This window comes from Mercenaria mercenaria, unplaced genomic scaffold (genome assembly GCF_021730395.1).
Source record: "Mercenaria mercenaria strain notata unplaced genomic scaffold, MADL_Memer_1 contig_1559, whole genome shotgun sequence".
Lineage (NCBI taxonomy): Eukaryota > Metazoa > Mollusca > Bivalvia > Venerida > Veneridae > Mercenaria > Mercenaria mercenaria.
This window is the reverse complement of record NW_026459542.1, coordinates 8,995-33,608: the sequence shown is the minus strand read 5'-3', so window position 1 is coordinate 33,608 and position 24,614 is coordinate 8,995. Positions and strand designations below refer to the sequence as shown.

The following is a 24,614-nucleotide window of genomic DNA, read 5'->3' as shown; positions in this document are numbered from 1 at the left end:
ATAGTTTTTATATGGTATGTAATGAATAAATGAGTGTATTTTAAATGTGTTTGAGCCACTAATGTTCTTCAATAAAACCATGTTTTTTATACCTAAAATACCAAGGTTCAACAATGTTCATGATTTTAGTTTCTCTTTAATTTAAATCGTTTGAATCAAATTCTCTTAAACGACATAAACGACCCAATTGCTCACTGACGACTTATGCTGGGTCAAAAGAATTCTTTCGTCGTGTAAAACTCAGGCGTCCCATATATATAAAACGTCTACTATAAATGACGTAATGCCCTGCGTAAACAATTGTAGCTGATCGGTAGCAATGGCATCCAAACTGCTTTACTATACTCGTAGGGAAAATTGTTTTGCATACTTTGAACTAGTCTGTGTTCAGAACCTTGTGTCGTCACGGCAGCAGAAATTTCAAAGCATACGTGAATCATGAATGTAACAGAGCCGTATAGCCGGATAAAAGGACCGTGATTAAACCGAAAATATACGGTTAACAGTCCATGTAATATGCCCGGGGAAAGCAGAAATACTACAAAATTTCTTTCCTTCTCACACCAAGGTGTTAATTAGGTTCTTACTGAGGGCATATGATTGCTAGCAATTAGCCAATGATTATAAAGTCAGCATCACTGCAACTATACTAATTGATTAATCTTATCTCATGATATCACATTATTTGTACAGGCTGCCTTTCATTCTGTGTATGTATCAATAACCACAATCAGCGAAATGAAAGAGATTAGACTTTATATTTAAAAAAAATGAAAACAAAAACACGGCAAAGCGTTTTTATATATAACGTGTCAATATATATCTTTTATCATAGTCATCTTAATTTTTCTTCCCACATAATTATCATTTTAATTTGATTATCTAGAATATATAGATAATTAAATAAACTTATGTATTTTGATCTAATATCATAGCAATAAAGTACAATTAACAGGATATCAAGAGATTAATCAAACATGTTATGACATGTGCCTGGAGGATACCCCTAATCCCTGAAAGAGATTTGAAAGGTAAAAATAATGTTCTTCATGAATATTTTGTTATCTCAATTTTGATTTTCTATTATTTATACAGGTTTTCTCATGGAATGTCCTATATATAATGTTATTTACTTGCTGTAATACACTTTTAGATATGACTTACTAATATTCAAGGCAACATATATGTACTTTTATATACATACCTTTTATATATTAATTACACCGATAAGAAGACTATCTGATATCCTTTCAATTAAGTATTATAGTTATTATATGATTGTACTTGAAGATAAAGGGTAATTCAGACCTTTCTGCTTTTTCTTGTTACTAGAATTTTGAACATGAAACTGAATCTCAGCTCAGGCATCTGATGACCTCCTGTTAACTAAATGCTATTAAAGAGGCATCACAAAATAACTTTATTCTTTTGTATTTCCATGATAGTAATTATACATGATTTGCATGAAAAAAAATTGTATTATACAAGTATTTAGTTACAAATTGAAAGTGATATATAGTAGTAAAGACAATGTATTTAATGTCTTAACATTTTATTGAATTAATGTAGCAATATGTACAGAAATCAATGTATTTAGTTAAATTTCAATCACATTTTGTCTCTACAGTGTAAAATAGTTATTCATCTATATTCTTAAAACTATGCTGAAAAGAGACAGACTGAAAACGTTTGCACACGAAGTTGTGAAAACACATTTATTCAGGAAGGGCATAAATTGTCCACCTGACAACTTGTAGTATAGCTGTATATTACCTGTATTGTAAGAATGATTTTCATGAGGTTTTTGTGGGTGAAAAAGTAGGTCACTAGGTCGTGGTGGGTCTTTAAGATCTCTCCACAGCCAGACTAACTTTGAACACTTACGTAGAATACATATTAACCAATATAGTGGCACTAACCTATAATTCAAAGACTGATTATTTCAGGTAATTTGCATCCTTGGAGAAACACGCGCGCCTTTGAATATAAATGGCGTATTCCCTGCATATGGGTTTGGTGATTCTAAGTGTAAAGACAAAACTGTTTTTGAACTAAACCCTGAGGTAAGCTAAAAATAACTGTAAGTTGTTAATAGGATTTGTATAGATAATGTAAATCCGCAGACAAATATACAAATGTAATTATGCAGCGTATGGGTTTGGTGATTCTAAGTGTAAAGACAAAACTGTTTTTGAACTAAAACCTGGGGTAAGCTAAAAGTAACTGTAAGTTGTTTGAAGGCTTTTTAGATAATGCAAATTTGCTGACAAATATGCAAATGTAATTATGCAGCAAGGTATATATCGCTACATATTATTGTGTAGGTTATAGAGAGTTCAATCATTACTGACAGGGAAATACATCAAGACATAAACAACACTATGAACTGAATAACAGTAATTAAAAGTGCATGTTTTCTTTAGCTTGTGTACTAACTTTTTAAATATATGACATCGGTAATTAAATATTACAATTCCCCACGCCAAATGCATTTAACTATTTTATTTCAGAAAAAGTGCGAATGTTTCAGTGATGTGCTAGATGCATACAACAAAGTGACACCAACAATAAAACTTGGAGAACCGACCGACTTTGCCCCATTGATATTTACAGCTATTGAGATAGTTAAAGAAACAAGTGAGGTATATCTATTATGTATCTATATATATATACTAGTGGACATTTGCAACAAACCCTTTTACAAATCAAAATCAAATATTTTTTTTCTTAGTAAGTTATCCAAGTTGAATCGGATGCACATGGGGCATGTCACAAGATCATAAATGTGTTAGCTCTCAGAAAGAGACTCGATGAAACCGTACGGCTGCTACTGTTTTTGTTGATTGCGTTCTATTACATATGTATGATTATCAAACAAATACCCATTTTTATCTAAGTAATAAGAATAGAAAATAGTACTATTGGTCCAGTGCCTAAATCCGGACACTTTTGGTGGGTTTTTGACAGTATCTTTGCATTATGAAACCACACGTGCATAAAATTTTAACTGTATAATTTTAGGTTCTTTATAAATCTCTTTGCAAAACAACAAAATCGTATATTGCTGATTTCATCATAAAAATGTCATCCGAATTGGGCCAGTAAAAACTGTCAAAATTGACCTTCAGAGTGCTTAAATATTCGGACACTATTTGGGTATAAATGCAACGAATATGTGCACCCAAAAATAACAATAAACACGACTTTGTTTAAAATAAAGCAGTCAAATACAGTCATGTAAATATATACAAACATCTCCGTCCGAATAAAATTTTATTACCTGTTCATCACGTGATCATATGGACTAGTTTCTAACTTTATATAATTGCCAAATATAACAATAATATAATAAAATTTATCTGAGCAAAAATTAATGTTTAAAATTATTCTTTCTTACATGCAGATTCTGTCGCTGTCGTTATACATTTTGACACAATTACGGGGATCATTATAATGACACTGCGCCCATTTTATCTAATGAATTGCTTCCCTTGTCTGCAAAATGCTGGCATTTTTTTCTATTGAATTAATTGATATACAACAGAAATTGGTTTAATCTTTTAATTAAATACTGAGGGTAGTACAGAATTCTAAAACATGTTTTTACATCAGTTTCGATCAGCAAACAAAAAGAATCGTCTGCAATAGGCAGAATATTTTTCTTATTTAATCAGTACCTCGTCGCACCTCAAATAACTGGCGCGCGCTGTATGACGTCATCCCCCAACACACACAATGTTTACTTTATGCGGTGCGGATATTTGAAGGTAGTTTTCTCTGAAAAGCTTACATTCGTACACTGTTGTTGACAGCTGGTCATCAAAGCTTTCTGTTAATTTCAGTAAAAAATCATGATCGTAAAGCATTTTTAAACGGTGTCCGAATTATTAAGCACTGTCCGGATTTAGGCACTGAACCAGTATATAAATTATAGCAGAGTCTGACTCAATTTGTACGTGAGAGCTATGAAAAGTACATTGCCTCTCACAAAGCAATGTTTTATGAACTCAATAATACTCAAAGGACAAATTGTTTATCTATGGCCTATTGTTTGACACAGCAGAGCGAATGTAAATATAACCCAATCGTTTGAAATAAAGTAAAAATACATAAATATGCATTTTTTATTGTCTTGTGTATTTAGGAGTGAACGTACTTTAACTCCGTCTAGATTGAATAGATAAAGTAAATCGATAAGTTAACATTACCATTTGTAGAAAAAAAAACACTTTTACGAGTCGAACTATACCTAGTTTCCAAAATTAACCTTTATGCTCATTCAGACTCTTTTGGCGTATATGTATTTAAGGTAATATGCGCCACCTAACGAAAGTCAACGGACCGTTATGAAATTTTGCCGAATCAAAATTGACGATATTTCCGATTGACTGGTATTTTTTTCATTTTTCTGTTATTCTCCATTTTGTGGCTGTAAATCTTCAAACATGGCCACTAACGTCATTTTTTCAGCAGAGCGCAAAATGACGTACTTGACTGTTTTTTCGAGTATCGTTTTTATATACAACTAAAAAACGGCAAAAATTCTTTATTTTCAAGTTTATATTAAAATTATCTCTCCAGTGATATATAATTTGTCATGTTTATTTCAACGTCACATCAGAGGCAAGCGATTTATGAACGCAAAATACGTAAAACTGACGTTGAGTTTCACCCGAAATTTTGCGTAAAAACGCCTATATCTTAAAAACTGTGAGATAGTTTTTTGAATAAATTTCAACAGAAGTACAAAATTTCAATTGCTATCGATTCTGTAAAAGAAAAATGGGGGTCACCGATTTAGATTTCGCTCTATTTACCGTTGCGCATCCCCTACCCCCAGTAAAAATAACGGCGTTTTCATACTTATTTCGTAAATTTCCATTAATTCAAATTCAGTTTCTTCTTCTGTTGGTGGATATAATGAAATAATATCAGTTTCTGCTGTTGGATATAATGAAATGATATCACAATAATGATAAAATGGAGACTTTTTTTTGTTTATTAAATTTTTCAAACAGATGAATGTTTTCTAGAAATGACAAACAGGCAAGCTTTATTACAGACAAATTTGCCTGTGCACTCTATATAGTATTTCGAAGAGTGCGCAGTTAATGATTCCATCTTTACATAGAAACAGTTAATGTTGAGTACTTTAACAAAATACTTGTTTTATTTATATATCCCGGTAAACAAATGATACAAACAACACCGAGGATAGTTTCCGCCTGATATCAGAAGACGCAGGTTCGTACATGTGCTATATTTCCCGACAAAAATTATAAACGTCTACTGGAAATTAAGCAGTAAATTGAATAAAATGCTCACAAAACGTGAGCGCAGCTTTATATATAACCCTATTTTATAATTTAATTTTATACTACAGTCAAGTTTTACAAAGTCTCCATTTTATTTTCTGGCCACATTTGCTTAATAAACTTTCTACCGTGCGCATGCTTTCAATGCCTTTAAAATGAGACATTTAAAAATTGTGGTATTTGTATGGTTTGAACCTACGTCTCCTGATATCAGACGCAAACTTTCATCGGTGTAGTCAATCTAGATGATGATCTTAACATTTGAGCCAAGCCATGAGAAAACCAACCAAGTGTGTTTGCGACCAGCAATGGCCCAGACCAGCCTGCGCATCCACGCATTCTGGTCATGGTTCATGCTGTTCGCTAACAGTTTCTCTAATTTCAATAGGCTTTGAAAGCGAAAGCATGAATCCTGACCAGACTGCGCGGATGCGCATGCTGGTCGCAAAGCCACTATGTTGGTTTTCTCATGGCGCGGCTCATTTATGTTTTGACGTTTAAGTGACAGATATTGAACAGTCACTATAGTAGCATGAGTGACAAAGCAACTAAAATATATAAAAGAATGTGTAAGAACAAAGAATCAGTCTTTATATTTCCAAACTGCACTTTTAGCCCCGATAATCTATTGTTTTAATAGAACCTATGTAAAAACTGCACTCATGTATCGAAATAACTGCATTTTTATTAAGATCGCACCGTTTTCTGCGTTTTCTTATAAACCATTTCATCTTGTTTACCTCACACGAACCGGCCAACTGAACTTCCGGCGGGGAACTTTTACCTGTTTCCTCTCCAGATAACGGTTTGTGCACACAAGTCACGTGCAGTATTATTTTCTAGAACGGTTCCTTTTGTCCCTATCATGCGTTCGACAGAATACCAAAGTAAGTTAAAAATACACTGACATGGGAATATCCAGTACTGGCGTGAATATCCAGTACTGGCGTGAAGCATACCTGCGTGAACATAAATTTAAAACGAAGTCTTAGATGAACACCAAAATATCCGGTAATAGAATCTCTTTAAGATTGACTACAAACATTTTGCTTAGAACTTTAACATTTGATGTGCTTCACTTTTCTGCTAAGGTTTTAGCGTTTTGACAAATATTTTTAACTTAAAGGTCCAATACTAAGGAAAGTGAACATTTTAATTTCTTTTAAAAAGCACAGAAACTATTTCATTTTATTGGAAAATGAAAGTTGGTATGTAGAAATTCGAAATAAATCGCAGTATATGTACAATTATTTTTCTATGAAGTATGAAGAAAGTTAAAAAGACCTGGGGGGTCATTCTGTCGATTCATTGAAATTTCAACATAATACACATACATTTCTTTGAGTTCCAAAGACCTTCTGTAAATTTTGACCTGCCAATCTTCATTATTTAGTGTCTTGCAGAAGTCTATGCACTGGCTATGAAAAAAATTGCCAACTCACTTTCCCTTAGTAATGGACCTTTAATTAAACTTAAACAAAGTTTGCTTAAGAATTGAAGCTGCAACTACTAATAAAAATCAGCGTATTCTAGGTGAATACAACTTTTGGCTAAAATGCACTTTACCGATACGTATATCCTGTTTCAATAATAAGTACTCTTTGTGTTTCTGTGTCATGTATAGGAGAGCAATTTCCTGAAATCATTCATTTATTTCAATAATTTCATTTAATCATATCTTCGTTTTATCATTACTGGAATTTAATAGCATTATATCCACCAAAAGAAACAGAAACGGAATTAAAATTTATGAAAAATTACGAAATATGTATGAAAACGTTATTATTTTTTACTGGGGGTAGGGGTAGCGCCATGGTAAATAGAACGAAATCTAAATCGGTGACCCCCATTTTTCTTTTACAGAATCGATAGCGATTGAAATTTTGCACGCTTGCTCAAATTTATTCAAAAAGCTATCTGACAGTTTCTGAAATATAGGCGTCTTCACGCAAAATTTTGGGTGAAGCTCGACGTCTGTTTTGCGTGTTTTGCGTTCATAAATCGTTTGCCTCTGATGTGACGTTGAAATAAACATGACAAATTATATATCATTGGAGAGATAATTTTAATATAAACTTAAAAATAAAGAATTTTTGCCAATTTTTAGTTGTATTTAAAAACAATAATCGAAAAACTAGTCAAGTACGTCATTTTGCGCTCTGCTGAAAAAATGACGTTAGTGGTCATGTTTGAAGATTTACAGCAGCAAAATGGAGAATAACAGAAAAATGAAAAAAATACCAGTCAATCGGAAATATCGTCAATTTTGATTCGGCAAAATTTCATAACGGTCCGTTGACTTTCGTTAGGTGGCGCATATTACCTTAATGCTAACAATTGTTTCACATTAAGAAAAGAACACAAAACCTGCATTTTCAATTTTATTTTTTTCAGTATCACGTTCTTGTTATTGTTGCAGACGGCCAAGTCGCGTATGATACTCCTACGAAAACTGCTCTAATAGAAGCTTCACATTATCCGCTTTCCATAATTGTTGTTGGGGTAGGCGATGGACCGTGGGGATCCATGAAGACGTTTGATGATGGTCTAACGGAGAGAGTTTTTGATAATTTTCAGTTTGTAAACTTTCATGAAGTGATGAAAGGCGCAGAAAATCCCGAGGCTTCATTTGCATTGCATGCTTTGATGGAAATACCAGAACAATACAGATACCTCAAACAGAAAGGTCTTGTTCACTAACAAACTGAAACAAACTATACGGAACCTCTTACACCTAAAACGGTTGCATTTGACGTATATACGGAGCTTAAGTTTTTTTTAATCGAATATGTACACTATGATTAAAACCCTTATTTTGCTTGGCCTTGAAACTACCTTTACACGTCTAACTGAAAGCAAATAACTTCTGAATACATAATATAATTAAGCACAAAATAAATATTCTGAATGGTTACTCGACGAGACAGAACATATAAAACACAGGCAGCCAATACCTGACGTTGTATCAACGTTGGCTATTTTGGAGTCATAACCACGACGTAAGATTTTGGTTATAGCATAGTTCTTGTAGTTTAAAAATATTTAGCAGGCCATGAAAATACGCTAAAATCTTGTAAATAATATTTCATTAGTACACTGAAAATTGTAACTTAATGGAATTGCGTTATCGACTATTTTCTAAATTAGCGTAAACAGATCATTTCTTTCAAATACTTAAAACTGTTCCAGAATGTATGCACGTTGATTCATCAGTGCATTTATAACATAAATTTATTGATATATTTATATGTTATAAATGATATAATATTTTTTTCTGACGAATTCAACAGAGTGATTGAAAGAGATACATTTATTGTCGTGAAATTTATATAATTAACTAGAGCTGAAACAAACAATATAAATTGATCAATATTTATATTTCATTTGGCTAATTTAGTAACTGTAAAGCTTAAGAACATACAAGGAATATTTGGCTTATGAAAAAATAAGGTCGTGTTCTTATATTTTTCGCCAGATTGATTTTAGAAGTATTTGTTTTAATGGGAATCTATGGGAAAACTACAATTTTATGACATTTTGGCGAAGAGAAAATTTTCTTCAACACACATTTAAATGAATTTTTTCATAATATAAAGTTAACATTAATGGCTATTATATGGTTAAATAAATTGTATAGTCCATGTGTGTTTTTGAGATATTTGCTCTTGTGGGAGTAAAGATAGTTCAACGTCATTTGCAGCGCGGGAGTCATCTTACATCATACATCATAAGATGAAGTTTCCCAGCACCGGAGGAAACAAGAATATGTTGTCCCTAGCCCTATGTCAAATCATATAATTTCGTTATTCGTTGGTGTTCTATATGTCTTTATCTAGGCAATTTGTTTCTAATCAGTCATATATAACTATGAATTGATTTCATTCAACGCTAAAATCTCATCGTCGACGATTAGATTGTACTTATTTACCTCGAAATACATGAATAAGAATATATCTATATACATCTATGAATTTACAGATTTTAGAATTTGAAAAGAAAACGACTAAATAAAAGGAATACTTCATTTGAATTATCTCAAAATTTTTATTTTAACAATAAACGGGAATCGTGGTTGACGTCTGGTATGTGAGAATAATCGGACATACGTTGAATGATATACAGTAGATCTTCGTTCGCTCTAACTCGACGGGACAAACAAAATTTGTTCGAGTTATCGGTAGTTCGAGCCATCGAAAAATATACATTATATAGATATTTTGCCGGGACCTGACAATGAGTTCGAGCGAAGAGTGGTGAACTAATTATCCGAGTTCGAATGAACGAAGTTTGACTATATAGATAAGATGTCGAAACGGAATCCTAAAACTTGAACTTAGGCGCATTTAACTGCCTTTCAGAAAATCCTGTGTCTGTCTGCTCTGTGTTGTCTGCTTTGGTATTGTGGTGGTGCAAGCTAGAATATACAAATAGTATATATAAATTGCTATATCCCGGATAAATGATTTAGCACGAGTTTTGTCTTTAAAACACCTTAAATCCAATTTTTCTTACATGTTCCTGTAGAACATAGTGAAAATTTCGTATATCAGTTGTTTAAGATGTCAAGCTCTTATCAAATGGTTGTTATATTATGCATTTGGTTGTTGAATGGGAGACAATCAAACATGTCTTCTTATCAACTCTTTGTCAATTACGAAAAACAAATTCACTGCTGAAATTCGGGTGTCATAATTGCATAGTTAAGTTCCTGTATGCAGTAAGGATCACCAACTGCTTGAGCTAACGAGTATATACATATTTAAGTTTTTAATTTTCTCTGTCAGTTACATGCCCGCCCGCTTAGCTCAGTAGGTAAGAGCGTTGGTCTACGAATCGCGGGGTCGTGAGTTCGATCCTCGGACGGGGCGTATGTTCTCCGTGACTATTTGATAAACGACATTGTGTCTGAAATCATTAGTCCTCCACCTCTGATTCATGTGGGGAAGTTGGCAGTTACTTGCGGAGAACAGGTTTGTACTGGTACAGAATCCAGGAACACTGGTTAGGTTAACTGCCCGCCGTTACATGACTGAAATACTGTTGAAAACAGCGTTAAACCCAAAAACAAAAAACAAACTGTCTGTTACATTACATTACAGTAACGGATAAAGACAGGACGTGTCCTTCCGAATATATTAGGGGAGAAATAAAAGACTGCAACTGATCCAATTAGTGAACCACATAACATAATATTATGAAAGTAAATTCTGGTAAAAGATGAAATTGCCAGAGATACTATAATATATACCAGCTCGTAATATAACCTCAACTCTTACAATCTAATACATTGAAGGGCATTTAAGTAAAAAATCCATTCATGTAAATGACTTATTCTTGCATGTAAATTATATTGATACAATGATAAATTAATATTCTAATATTCTTTGTCCCAACTTCTAATTTCAATGTCCGATTTTCTAATTTGTTTGTATGGAAAATCACACTTATTATGTAAATTATACTGTGAATGTCCGTCATTAATTATTCTATGTCCCAGTTTCTTAACTACTAGTATATGTTCCCGTTTGTAAATTGTTCTTATAAAAATCACTCTTGTTGTGTAAATTATAACAATTGGACATAAAAATTCTTACTTGTAAAATGTATTTTACTTATTTTAAAATAACTCGTAAATGTGATTGTTTTAACTTCCAATATTACGTGTACAATTTTCTATTCCTTTTTATGGAAAACGTAGGACTTTGTAATAAGTTGATTAAGAAAAAATGCCTTCAATAGATTGTCCAGGGGGTCTTTTGAGACGGCTTGTCTAGGGGGTATTTTCAAGGAAAAAAAGTCTTCCATATGTTGTCCAGGGGGGTCTTTTAAGACGGCTTGTCCAGGGGGATATTTTCCAGAAAAAATGCCTTCTATAGGTTGTCCAGGGGGTGTCTGGCCAGGGGAGTATTTGGAGACAGCTTGTCCTGGGAGGGGGTGGTGGGGAGGGGGGTGGGGAGGTGTGGGCGTTCAGAAAAAATGCCTTCCATAGCTTTTCCAAGGGGGTCTTTTGAGGCGGCTTGTCCAGGGGTATTTTCCAAGGGAAATGCCTTCCATATATAGGTTGTCCAGGGGGTCTCTGGAGACGGCTTTTCCATTTTCCAGGGTGTGTTTTTCAGGAAAAAAAATGCCTTCCATAGGTTGTCTTGGGGCGGGAGGGGGGTCTGTCCAGGGGCACGGGGGTGGGGGCGTCCCTGGAGACAGCTTGTACAGCGGTCTTTTTCAGGAAAAATGCCTTCCATAGGTTGTTTAAGGGGTGTCTGACAAGAGGGGTCTTTTGAGACGGCTTGTAAAGTTGGTGTGGGGGGGGGGGGGGGGGGAGGTGGGGGTGCGGGTTTCAGAATAAATGCCTTCCACAGGTTGTCCAGGGTGCTCGTCCAGGGGGGTCTTTCACGATGGCTAGTCCAGGGGGTATTTTTCTGGAAAAATGCCTTCCATAGGTTGTCCAGGGGGTCTTTTGAGACGGCTTGTCTAGGGGGTATTTTCAAGGAAAAAAAGTCTTCCATATGTTGTTCAGGGGGGTCTTTTAAGACGGCTTGTCCAGGGGGATATTTTCCAGAAAAAATGCCTTCTATAGGTTGTCCAGGGGGTGTCTGACCAGGGGAGTATTTGGAGACAGCTTGTCCTGGGAGGGGGTGGTGGGGAGGGGGGGGGGGGGTGTGGGCGTTCAGAAAAAATGCCTTCCATAGCTTTTCCAAGGGGGTCTTTTGAGGCGGCTTGTCCAGGGGTATTTTCCAAGGGAAATGCCTTCCATATATAGGTTGTCCAGGGGGTCTCTGGAGACGGCTTTTCCAGGGTGTGTTTTTCAGGGAAAAAAATGCCTTCCATAGGTTGTCTTGGGGCGGGAGGGGGGTCTGTCCAGGGGCACGGGGGGGGGGGGGCGTCCCTGGAGACAGCTTGTACAGCGGTCTTTTTCAGGAAAAATGCCTTCCATAGGTTGTTTAAGGGGTGTCTGACAAGAGGGGTCTTTTGAGACGGCTTGTAAAGTTGGTGGGGGGGGGGGGTGGGGTGCGGGTTTCAGAATAAATGCCTTCCACAGGTTGTCCAGGGTGCTCGTCCAGGGGGGTCTTTCACGATGGCTTGTCCAGGGGGTATTTTTCTGGAAAAATGCTTTCCATAGGTTGTCCAGGTAACAGAATATGTAAAATCCATTTTGCATGCAGGAATTTTTGTGACAAAATGTTGTTTTACACTATTGGTTATCTTTTCCACACAAACAAATTGGAAAATGGGACATAGAAATGAGAAATTGTGACAAAGAATATTAGATTATTTATTTACCATTGTATCAATGTAATTTACATGCAAGAATAAGTCATTCACATGAATGGATTTTTTTACTTAAATGCACTTCCATACTAATATTTCTGTTGTGTTTCGAATTAAGCATTTTTGTACTGTACGTTTATGTAATATAGGGCATATGCTATATGTAGGTCAGACAACACTTAATTAGAATGAACAGAAACATTACTGATTTTATCTCATAATATCTCATAGTTTCGAGTTGTACAGAAAGTCCCTATTAAGCAATGTCATTATTTCTTATCAAGTTGATATTTAAACAATGTCATTATACCTACTACACACGAACCAATGATTCAATAAATATAGTGAAGTGTCTTTCATCGTCAGTGAGATATCAATTTATTTTCTAATATTAAACCCTGTTAATATTTTTTTTTCCTGTGTAAACAAACATTTTCCTTTTATCCAGATAAGAATGTTAAAGGTGGATAATCAGATTTTGGCCATGTAACGGATTTGTTCGAAACTTTAGCATCTGATCATTTACACTCATTTATGTTCACTTAACACTTAATACAAATTAGATTTTCACTGGAGGTATTTTTAAAATTTCATTTTCCTATCCTGGTTGCCCAACCAAGATAGAGTTATTTTATCATAAGTATAAATTTGATAAACATACGTTGCCTAAGGAAATGTATAAATATTAGACATATTGTAATATATTTGTAAAATATTTGCATTAAAAATTATGTATTTAGATGGAATTCATTAGAAACGCAAGTTTGAAAAATTATTATTACCTCCCTTTGCCTATCTTGGTTGCGCAACCAAGATAGATTGGAAATAAATGAATTCAGAAGCTACACACAGCTTTAAAACTTGCATTTTGGTTCAGATTGTTCAATAGTTGATATGTTTATCAAATGCAAATGTAAAACTAGACATTGTATCGAAATAAAAAGAAATACCCAGCTTTTTATATACTTTCATATTAAAGGGGAGTAATTACAAAATTTTATAAAAATAATAAAATATACATTTCAAATAGGAATCTAACTCTATGTAATCGGTCTTTTTGTTCCTTAAATAATTCTCTACCAGAATATACAAAAAGTAAAATAATGTCATTAAATGTTGATTAAATGTGATTGACCACCTTTAAAGAAGACTTCCATTATCTTTATAATACGCCATTCCTACATGTTTGTGATTGAATAACAAAGAAAGAAAGAAAAAATGTTATCTACTTATTTCATTCATTAATATACAATTAGATCTTTGGCTATGTGTGTGTTCACCTTCAATAAAAAAGATTTTTAAGAAGATAAAATTGTCAAATACGTATATTACTTTGTTACATTTATTTGTACCCCTGAGTTATATTTAACTTTGAAAAGTAAATAATATACGAATTCTAATTTCATATTTTCAAATCATTTGACTGTTACTATGTAAATTGAAGCATATTGGTATATAAAAATGTACGTCGGAAATAAATGTTAGAATTTTACAATTCCAAAACGACGGTTACTAGATAACGTGCAATATGTCAGCTTGAGCTTGAAAAAGTATTATATTTTCTGCCAGTGGTCTTTTAAAGAGCCTTTATATATTCCCTAATATGAGACTAACTTTTCACGAAGAGAAAAACAATTACACACGCTTATCAAGGCTTACAGGCCACACCTGCGATGGTTTCAATCTGGAATGAGGTGTTGAGAATGATAAAAAAAGTTGTAGAACTTGCTTCACAAACGACCTAAAATAAATTATTATAAAATAGAAAAAGTGGAAACTTCACAGGTTGCCCAACACGACAGATACGACAATGTTGCAGGCTCGGTTTGATTGAGCCTGTTCATGGACGGTAGTGGAAATGCATGCTACGTCCACGCCCTCTAGCCCCGGGTTAAGCAGAACTCAACATTTACACATGCTAAAAGTACAAAAAGCAATTTAGAGACATCCGCAGATGTACTCAAACGGCGGTGAACATGGCACCTTCAATGATACACGGGTTGTGGCGTGTAATTCCATGAAAAGCGGTGTTTGGTCCCCAGATAAAGTAATAGGTTTGCCCTAAACGAGAAAACAATGGGCAGAACTAAACAAACTGGAATTTAGAAAGGGGATCTGAGGTTATGGAGCCTGCATATCACAGGAACTGTCAAAAGACAAAATTAAAAAGCAGCCACCATATCCACGGACGTATTGGAACCAACCAGGCCGAAACGGTCATGCTGAGAAACTAAACAGTACCAATAACACAACATAAAAGTCGTGTATGCTGCGAATATTTATTCATCTAATGTTAAAAGTGTGTAATCATTTACTTTCTATTTGATCAACTTCTTCCGTGATAATGGTTTTGCCTTGATTTCTTATTAGATATAAAACAAATCCATTCAAAGAATACACTTCTATAAAGACCTAAATGGTTAGCAATTGAATTGAATTGGACTCAGTGTTGTTATATTTTTTGGTTCTTTTGGATCATGGAGTACAGTCATTTTTACTATAAGAGAATATTGCTCTAGCAGATACTTGTGGACGTAAGGGAGTTGCATGATTCATTACCTCTCATGAACAGATTCAATCAAACCTGACTCTGTTATAATGTTGCTTGGTTTCGCTCTTTGCTTCCAAAGGATTTTATTGTTGAATTTTCCAGCTATCTTAATAAGTTCTGCTCATGTCTGAAAGTTTTAGACGAAAATATCTGCTTAAAATTTCAACCGAACTTTATATTGAATCGTTACTTTTTTTACGTTTACTTGTTGATCGATTGCAACGGAAAATGTCCAGTTAAATTCTTTTTGAACAATTTACGCAAAATAAGTGCATCTACTGATAACTCGGAGTGGCCGTTTTTGTTTGTTTAATCTCATTAATTCGGGAGCTTATTTATTTATTTATGTGTCTCTTCTACACGCCCGGTAATCTCCATAATCATTACCAATTGGTTATGTATGGATATGCTGTTGTAGTTTCCGGTTATGATGGATCTAGTATAAAAAGGTAGAAATAGGTAAACAAATCTTACGTATTTTTCTAATATTACCACAAATGAAATATCAGTGAATACTATTCGAATCATGATTGAACAGTAAATACAAACATATGAGATATTATGCGCTGTGGCCAACTATTTGCTTCCTGTAAAGTTTAGAAGTTATACAGAGGATGACATATGAACGGTTCTGTGCAATCTACATCGCGTTCAGCTAGTGTTTTCGTATTTAAGTTTTCCTGGTGAACAGTCGGCGTCAATCGAAAAATGATACACAAACATTTCAATTTATCCCAACAAAAAGTTGAAATGATGCAGTTTATTAGGTTTATGATTCGGTTGGTGATGTTATGATTCTTCGCAGGATGTTATGATACTGCGTAGCATATAACTGTCGTAGAAACACTAAACTATTCTTCAGGAGAAAACGAAAAGATATACGGATTTGCAGAGTTAAATCTTGTGTCATGTCTAAAAGCACGCACGCACGCTTATAGATACCTTTGGTACAGTCTCTGTAAATTGTTTTTTTTCACACGCGCAGGAACACACACACACACACACGCACGCACGGACGCACGCTCACACACAATACATACATACATACATACATACATACATAGATAGATAGATACATACATACATAATAATGACCTAAAGAGCTACGGCTTTTTTCCTTACAATGTACTATTGTAGTACGTGTAACATGTAAACTGTAATGTTAGTTAAGAAATTTCTCACCCACTAAGATTACTTTACCCCGATGACTACGTCCTGGACCAATAATAATTATGACGAACTAGTGTTTGCAATACACACTCTAACATTTTACATACTGCTGTAATGAAACTTCGTGTTGTACTCATTTCCGCATTTTTTACACATGATAGCTTCGGCAGACAGACTCTTCCTGGGCACTTTGATCGAATATGTCTTATAAAAGAATCACTCGTGAAGGTTGTTCTGCTCCAAAGTGAATACCGGATTCTAGTTGGAGCAGAAAGCCTCTTGTCAGAGTATATAGGCTTTTTTAGAAAAAGAAATGTATTAAGCAGGAGGAGTGTAACTTAGAAAATGTAAATCACAAATATTAAAACACAACAGTAAGCCGCATATTACCAATTCAAATCAGTCAGATTTTACTTCTTAAAACTACAGCCAAATATTAATATAATATTTAATTTAGTGATGCATTGCAAACACAAACAGCAAGACGAACAGACTTTATGATAAGTTGTTTTACAGTTAGATTCGTGATTCAAATGCCATTTAAAAACAAAATGGTGTTACTGTCATAGGGTATATAATTAAGAGGTACCTGTATATGTTAATACGATACAATTGCGTGTGCGCACACATGTATGCGCTTCCGGCAGCATGCAATAAAGGTACATGTGTCAGTATGTGTGTGTGCGTATGTATATGTATATACATGTTATAAGCTATTAATCTGCATCTTTTCTTTTCTTCTGTAAAAATTGTATAGACTTCTAAAAGAAATTTTATGCTACGAAGAACCATAACTCCTTCCGAAAAATCATAACACTACCAACCGAACCATAACAGCGAATTAACGGCAGCATTTCTATCGTACAGTACGCTCTCATAATTCTTTTGTGGGATGAATGGAAAGGTTTGTGTATCATTAATCAGTTGACGACAATAATTGCCAAGCAAACTTGTTTGTGTTCGAAAATACTAGCAGAACGCGATGTTTTTGAATCACTCCAACTTCTAAAATATTCCAACACAGTTTATGTTGGTGGGTCGTATTTTTGTGGTGTGTGGCTCTCTCTGCCTTTGATGTGTTCAGCGCTTAAGGGGATTCTACACTTACTTTCGACTTTTGACATTGTCCATTCTCTTTTCAAAATATTTTGTTTTTATCTGAAATTAGGGGTTTTAACTACAGCACTAGCTGTTCTTGTGAAAGAACCAATATTCCTTTTGACAAAGACTTGATAAATTGTGGCTTCTTAATCCTTTATGTAAATGCACCGCCGCATGGATATTTGACTAAGAAACCAGTTGTAATCAAACCGAGTCTGCAATTTTCACTGTTTGCCTTGTTCTCGGTGCTTCCGAGGGATCTACTTTTCAGATTTTATTTACTTCACAACAGCGGGTGTTAAGTGCTGTGTGGCGGCCGTAAAAAGTCGCCCCGACTTCATGTCAGTGTTGTTATATTTTCTGGTCCTTCGGGAGCATTGATTTCAACTCATTTAGATTTGAAGATTTAATACTGCTTAAGCCGGTGCTAGGGGGCGTGGGCAGTGTTGCATTTTCCATTACTGCTCATGAACAGACTCAATCAAACCGAGTCTGCAATTTTCACTGTTTGCCTTGTTCTCGGTGCTTCCGAGGGATCTACTTTTCAGATTTTATTTACTTCACAACAGCGGGTGTTAGGTGCTGTGTGGCGGCCGTAAAAAGTCGCCCCGACTTCATCTCAGTGTTGTTATATGTTCTGGTCCTTCGGGAGCATTGATTTCAACTCATTTAGATTTGAAGATTGAATACTGCTTAAGCCGGTGCTAGGGGGCGTGGGCAGTGTTGCATTTTCCATTACTGCTCATGATCAGACTCAATCAAACCGAGTCTGCAATTTTCACTGTTTGCCTTGTTCTCGGTGCTTCCGAGGGATCTACTTTTCAGATTTTATAATTAAATAAGAAAATTACCCTAAATGTTCAGAAGTTTGGAAAGAATATAAAAACACGATTTGATTTTGATAAAACCGGTCATAACAAGTATGGAACTGGTATTAAGTTACTTAAAGCGTTTCCAAATTACACCAGGTGTTTGTGCAAATAAACATAAAAGGTAGGACTTCTACATTTTAATTCGTTTGAAGGGAACCCTTCATCACAACATATTTTACTGTATGTGTTGAGCATTTATAATTCTTGAAGAACAATTGAAATTTTATGACGAAGGGCTTCTTTTTCAACAAAATTTGAAGACGAATGTCCAAGTTTTATTGTGTTGTGCACAGACATATGATCCTGGCTATTTCAGTGTCATTACTTTGTATGATATGGATTTTGTTAAGTCGTTCAAATGAGGAATAGCAATTCATGAGCATTGAATATAAAATGCTTTCATACTTGTTTGAGTCGAGTATAGAGTGGATGTCTATTATCCTGAACTGCAAACTGCAAACAAGCTATAGTTGAAACTGAATATCAGACTTGTCAACAAATACCAGTCATTAGGGAGCACTGAGTACATAAAGTAAAAGTACTTGAGCTTATGAGCATAAAAATTACGGCGTTAGATAGGTTAACGTTGAAATACAGAACAGTTAATCGCTGTTTGGTGTGATCTAACGCTATTATCTTTACGCAAGGAGATGGAGTTTGCCCAGTAGTTGATTACCTCAGCGATTATCCGGGAAATATAAGTGAAATACACTGTCGTAAAGTATATATATATATATATAATAAATAAATAAAATGACTTCACATGCCTTTCCATTCCAACAGTATTTAATTACAAAAAAATACAAACTAGTTTCGCCTATCGGCTCATCAGTGTACATACAAATGTAACGTGACGTTACTATGGTAATGACGCGACGTCAATATAACAGGACGTAATTCTGACGTAATTAATATTGTTATTTGATTATTAAAATTTAACTGTCACTGTAGTCAGTTAAGTTTTGGTTTAACGCATTTTATAAATAATTTTCTTTCGCTAACCTAGATGAAGTACTATCTAATTTCATTTTAGAAATGGGAACATTTGAAACTTTGGATCTTTATTACTGCAAATATCTATATGGTTACTTAGTGGAATTTGTCTAGTTGAAGGGTATATTATTTGTTGTGCGTGAATAGTTCTTCTTGTACTTAATTTATCGCCAGTTTGGCCAATATAATATTCTCCATATATATATATACTAGTATGTTTTCCCAAAGAATAATTTTGCCAGAACATGATGGTCGATTCTAAGACAAGCGAAGTGTATTCTGAAATGTCGATTTATATCTATTTTCAATGTCCCTTGAAATTGCACACGTCAAAATTTATGTCGTTTTCTCACATTTGTTTTTATTCTGTAAAACTCGTTTAGGAAGTATACTCATTACGTAAATGTTGTATTGAATACATTACTTGAAAGTTAATCATTCATACGTGGTCGAAAAATGTTTACCATCCGACCCGAATGATCAAAACACTCATAAAGTAGTGTATGGTGTGTCAAAACTACAACATGTATATGCTGTAAAAACGCAATTAAAATAATATTATTAGCATTACATGCTCAGTATATTTGGTAGGCAGAAATATATAGGCTTTAAAGAATTGTCAGGAGGTAAAACATTCACCCAACCAAGAGTCCGAGTTCGTAACATCTCGATATATATTTTTATTCTTTAAATAAGCAAAACGGCTTTGCACTGCTTGCATTTATGAACAGCTGAATCTCTCAAACATGTAATTAGCACTATAGACATGCTCTTCATTAAAGACCTACGTCAGATATTAGTGAAAAAAGTCTTTAAGAACTACAGATATCTTTACTGAATTAGTTGACAAAGCTGTGACATCATGTTTGAAACGCTTTTAGATTGGTCAATGGTACTTCAAACAGATGCTTTATACCAGAAAGTATGTAGTTTTTCTACACGTTCTGGCAGTTATCCTATGGCGTAAGTATCTCTTTAACATTCTCGTTTTTTATTTTGTCCAAATGATAAATAATAATGATAAATTGGTTTCATATAAACACGGTGTCATCCTTTTAAGTTTTTGATACTAACATTATTCTGCAAAATGTACATATAATACATCTAAAAGTTTACAGGTTGGTTTCCATTATTTGGCAAAGTTATATAGCGTTTTATTAAAAGAGGTTTTGATTCTAACATGTCTGTTGTAGATGTTCAGTTCATTTGCAGTTCGATGCTACGCTTTCTGCTATGAAATTTACTGGAACATGTGGTAGGTTCCGTGGTGGACAATAGACATTTCTTAAAGCCAACCGGGATTTACCTGCTTTGATACTTGTCTTTTGACCTGCGGATGGTTTAAACGGGTTCCAAAGTAACATGATAGAGTAAATAATAATCAAGGACCCAACGAAAACTTTCCTGTGATGCTTTGCAACTGGCCGTTACACTATGTTCCTTTATTGTTTTGTTTTGTCCATGTTGTCTACGTTTCTTTTTACTGCGTCTATTTATTTCTTTTTGCATGTGTTAAACATGAACACATCTTTACATATGGAAATGCAGTTAGAAGAGACCGCATACTCGGAAGTAGCTATTCCTACTGGGTATTTATTCTTGCATTCTGTCATTCTGTGTAGAATATAGAAAATATCTGTTTACGGTATGGTGGCTGATTTGAGTCATTTTGTTATTTCGTTCTATCGCAACAACACAGCAAATACGTCGTTCATAATATGGCGCTCTGTAGATCGACGCCCCGCCGAAAGTTGCCCCGCCGAACGTTGTTATAACTCCCTGCCAAATGTCACTCCAACAAACTCCGCCCTGCCGAATGTTGCCCTGTGTTACAGAATTTTAATACATGAAATCAAAGCATTTTTTCAGACACCAATTTGAGTTACACCCGATTTATAAATTCAGCAATAAAAGCTCAACTTTAGAGCAAGCGAAACATATTTAGCACCATTAACGAAACAATACAGACAGATTCCTATAGAATCAAGAACACACAATACTTTCGGATAGAACCTGTATCCAGATCAGATAGAATTAATAAACACACAATAGGTTACAGTATGATACGTTACATATCATCACCATGTTTGTAGCAGCACTTGACTTGTGAACATTGTATCATTTGATTTCATGAAAAATATATATATTAATCATAGAGAATGGATCACTGAAATAAACATCAAATTATATCTTTGTCTTCTGATGAATTAAATATGGAATGCATACGGAAAATAGTTCTATATTTATCACCAAAGTTCACGTTAGGGACAATAACAAGATCAATTCATATTAACTATATTCTGCTCTGTTATCAATCCCACGTAAGGTTATGACCGAACTTATATCAAAACATTATTGGACATGTGGTAATAACATGTTGACAGTGCCAGAATTGAAGACATTAATTGCTCATACATTGTGAAATTCAACAAATAAACGTATGACATATAGCGGTAATGATGTCCATCACGAGATTCTAATTAACGTCAATGCCAGCCGATCGGTCGGTCATTTAATACAAGACTAAGCACATACATGTACATACCTTCGTTTTAGAAATAGTATATCCATAATATGTTGTGAAATAAATTGCACACCTTTGTAAATTTTATTTTTAAAATTTATGCACAGTTGTATTTAGTTTAAATTTGTTGTTGCTGTTTATATATATTACGTAAATTATCACTGTTCATTTTTAAATGAAGCTATACATACGAATAAATGCCGTATATTATTATGCAAGAGAATTCATAGAATTAAAATAGTATTATGGTGTTAAAATACCAAATTAAGTCAGAACATTAATCTTAAGTACATTTCATATATATCAATATAATCTTATTACATTTTTCATGGAATGCAAGAAACATCGTGGGAAGGTTTCTTGTTTTGACATACATGTTAAAATGAGCATAGAGTTAGTTCAGTCAAATGCATTCTTTTAATTGTTATGCATTTATTCCATATGGAACTCAGCTCTGTAGATTGAATCTACCTAAAGAAAAGCAATTTCCATTTTATACGTAGAACGATTTATACACCAAAAGCGCCGTGTGCTTAGTGGAAAGGACTTTGATTGACAGGTGAATAATTATAATTATGATGAGCGCAATGACGATTTGTGACAAGCCAGTCATAGTGTATCTGTGTAAAATTAAAGAAAAAAGATAGTTTCGTAACATAAATGCAATTATTACAAATAATCTATGATTCAAATTTAAGCTCCGGGAAATGGAACGTGTACAAAAATTATCGAATAACTTGATTTTACTTTGCCTATAATATTTCAAGAATATTCCTTTTATGGAAAATAAACTGTGTCACATGATTTCGTAAAAGATGCATTTTCAATTATTGAATTGCATAAATATAATATTTTCTCCTTAAAAGACGTTATTCTGTTCAGCTAATAAAATTTGCTTGTCTGCGCTTGTTTAAAATGCCTTAAAATAACTTCAGTATACCATTTACCATAAATTACAGTCATTCAAATAAGGTTTGAACAGGTCTAAAAAATTATCGAATTACAATCTAAAAATTTAAATGGATAACGCGGCTGGAACCTTTTTCACATTCAAGAACAAAATTTGTTTTTCCCGTATTCTTTCACAAATTACAATGTTGTCTGACATGTTTGTACGGGCAAGCAAAGAATGTACAGAATTAGTATTTTATGTTAAATATAGTGTGTAAAATGTTATTTCCATGATTGTAGTGAATGTCAGTGTTCGAAGAAAAACTTTTCTGTAAAGGTGTGTACACTTAATACATCAAATTAAGGTGTTGAAGAGAAAAAATCTCAGTACCATTTGATAAACCTGTGTATGCATGTGCATGTTTGAAATGCAAAAAAAAAAAAAAAACAACAACAAAGAAAAAAAAACAATATAAATAGTTTTATCTTATCATCGTTTTGATATTTATCTTATCTGGAAATGAAAATTTATCTAATAATTGAAAGCAAAAGGGATTAACTTTTTTGTCTGTAATTGAAAACAAAAAAAAAAATTCAAAAAATACCTTCAAGGACAAGTAAATGCTACATGTATAAGCATTTATTTCTACAAAAGTGATACAACATAAAAGTGTCAACGTTTTATGATAATATACTGAATTTTGGTATGGTGTTGAGGCCACTCAAAAACGTTTTGTTTTGTTTTGTTTACCTTAAATAAATCGAATATTCAACTTGACGCCCTTAGTAGGATGAAACCAGTAAACAAATAATGTCTACCAAACGTGTTTGTTGTATCGCCAATGATTATGTAAGAATCGCAGATATGTTGACCTTCATGAGCTTGTATGAAATTTCAGTGTTCCGTCAGTCTTGGATCGATTTTCTCCTCATTTTGAAATGTTGAGACGTCCTAAAACATATTGACTAAATTAACTAAATTAATGTTAAAATTCCATCTACCGGCTCCATGAAGAAGATAAAGGTATATAATGCACATGCCTCTCAAAAACTTCTGTGGACGGATTCCCTATACCGCTTATTTGATTAATTGACAAAATGTTTTATGACGTTACAAAGTATCTCTGAAGCCTATATTAGGCAAACATAACAAATTCGTATAATTGAAAAAAAAAAACCGACTGTACAAAATACGCTTTCATGTGCAAAATAGACAGGAACACGGGCTGCAAAATCAACCATTATAATGTGTAAACAAACATTGTCGCTGTTTCAGTAGTTTAAATATTTAAGAATATGGGCATATAATTTTTGAAATAAATCTACAACTTCATTCATCTTACCAAGGGCGCGAGGAAAATACAAAAAAAAATAAAATTACACTGGCTTCAGTGCAAAAATGACATTAGTTTTATTTTTATTACAAACCTTTGTATTGAACCACTTGATTTAAATCGTCAAATTTCTTTCGTTCTGATGTTATCACTCTAAGAATAGGTCGTAGTGTGCAACTTCAAGGGTATATAAAAAAATTAACATAGCTGTAATCCGTTTTTCGAAATACTCTCAGATAACATTCTAATATGGTTAACGGCCAAATAAATCGCATCTTAATGCATTCATTCAAACAACAGACATGTTAAATGAGAATTTACAAACTACAACATTCCTCACGTTTACAACAATTTCAAAGAAATTACTGCCTTAAGCATTTTCTTTTATCATTAATCTTTGGAAATGACTTGTTTATGTTCCTGGAAAGTATCTGTAATTAAATAACAAAATGTGTTTTCGTGCCCAAATCACGCGTTTCCCCTTGAAATTACAGACATATATCTCGTTACTGATACCTTCAAGATGGCGTAAATAAACAAATCTCTTAAAATTGAAAATCTCATCAGCATTTTCTAAAACAAATATGGCGAATGTAT

General features: G+C 33.9%; 1 long non-coding RNA gene across 1 annotated transcript; it reads left to right on the top strand.

Annotated features, from left to right (window-relative positions):
- Positions 1-1,576: 1,576 nt before the first annotated feature.
- On the top strand, positions 1,577-9,345 carry LOC128551689 (uncharacterized). Its single transcript, XR_008368862.1, has 3 exons — positions 1,577-2,063; positions 2,511-2,642; positions 7,710-9,345. It is a non-coding gene; the product is annotated as an uncharacterized LOC128551689 (long non-coding RNA).
- Positions 9,346-24,614: the final 15,269 nt, after the last annotated feature.